This window comes from Carlito syrichta, unplaced genomic scaffold, assembly GCF_000164805.1.
Source record: "Carlito syrichta isolate Samal-C Ts95f unplaced genomic scaffold, Tarsius_syrichta-2.0.1 Scaffold309897, whole genome shotgun sequence".
Classification (NCBI taxonomy): domain Eukaryota; kingdom Metazoa; phylum Chordata; class Mammalia; order Primates; family Tarsiidae; genus Carlito; species Carlito syrichta.
Window position 1 is genome coordinate 182,722 of NW_007253993.1, and position 1,619 is coordinate 184,340.

Sequence of the window (1,619 nt, forward strand, 5' to 3'; positions counted from 1 at the left end):
CGGTCTGCAGTCCGTCTCTCGAGAATCCCCTGGACGAATCATGATGCACATGCCAGGCCTCACTCTAGACGGACAGAACAAAACTCTGGTACATGCTCAGTAGTCTGCATTTAGCAGGTTCCCCAGTCGGTCCTTTTAGGTAACATTTGCAGAACACTTATACATACCAGATACTATTCTAAGTATTTATACAGGCTGCTGCGATAACCTGTGAGATAGATAAGGTGAGGGCAGTAGGACACAGAGAAGTCATTTGCCCAGAGTCACATCGCCAGTGAATGGGGAGCTAGGGCTCCAACCCACTGGCCAAGAACATAGCTGATTTGGAGCCTGTGACTAGTTCGTTTTGACAGCCATATACAGGGAGTAAAGAGGTAAGGCCAGGAGAGAAATAGGGGTCGTGTTGAAAAGCTTAGGTTTGGCTTAGGGGTGTAGTGACTTTTGAAGTCATGCTTGTGTACTGAGAGTAAAGACGAAGAAAGCCGATGATGGCTTTCTGGAGACTAAATAGCAGGCTGCCATTTTAACCTCCACAGTCTTGTACAGGGCTGGTTTCATTTCTTCCATACGTCATTCCGTGCTGGACTGTGCTCCTGCACATCAGAGGCCATGGCCTACTCATCAGTGTAGTCCAGTGTCTAGCTGGAACTGTTTTGTTTTACTGTGTGTCATGGCTTTTTAATGTATGTTTCTCCCAACAGAATTTAGACTTCATGAGTGTGGTGGCCTGCCATGTGTTGTTCACTGAGAAATTCCAATTTGAGGGGACATACCACTGTAGTGTTCACGTAATGGCCTCCCATCTCATTTGGAGTCTGAGGTAGGGTTCTTTAAACAGGACCAGTAAGGCTGGGCATGAACTGATGCCTGCCCCTTCTAGGATGCAACCTACCACTCACTTGGCCGCCTTTGAGCCTAGCAAGCTCCTGCCTCAGTAACTTTGTGCTTACTAGTCTTTCTGCCCCAGGTTCCTGCACATCTCATTCTCTTACTTTCTTCAGGTCTCTGCTAAAGTAGCATCTTAGAAAGGCACAAAGGCACAGATGAATGGACATGCTGCTTTGTGATGTCTTTTTTAGAATCATCTAATGGTATTAGCTATTTTAACTTGTGCCCTATCTCCCCAAATAGGCTCCTAATTCTCCCAATTTCTGATTCAATGACCTAAAGTATTCAACAAATACAGGTTTGATCTTAATCACCTGACTTTTTAAAAACCTTATACATGTTTTTATGTGTATTGTTTTGTTTGTCGGTTGGTTTATTGAGTCAGGGTCTCACTCTATTGCCCAGGCTGAAATGCAGTGATACGGAGCATGGCTCACTGCAGCCTTGACCTCCTGGACTCAGGTGCTCTTTCCACCTCAGCCTTCCAAATAGCTGAGACTACAGACACACACCACCATGCCTGGCTAATTTTTTAGTTTTTTGTGAAGATGAGGTGCTGTTATGTTGTCCAGGCTGGTGTTGAACTCCTGGGCTCAAGCACTCCTCTTGTCTCAGCCTCCCAAAGTGTTAGGATTAGGAGTGTGAGCCAGCTGGGCTTGGTGGCTCAGCCTGTAATCCCGCGCCTTTGGGAGGCTGAGGTGAGTGGATTGCCTGAGCCCCGGGTTTGAGAC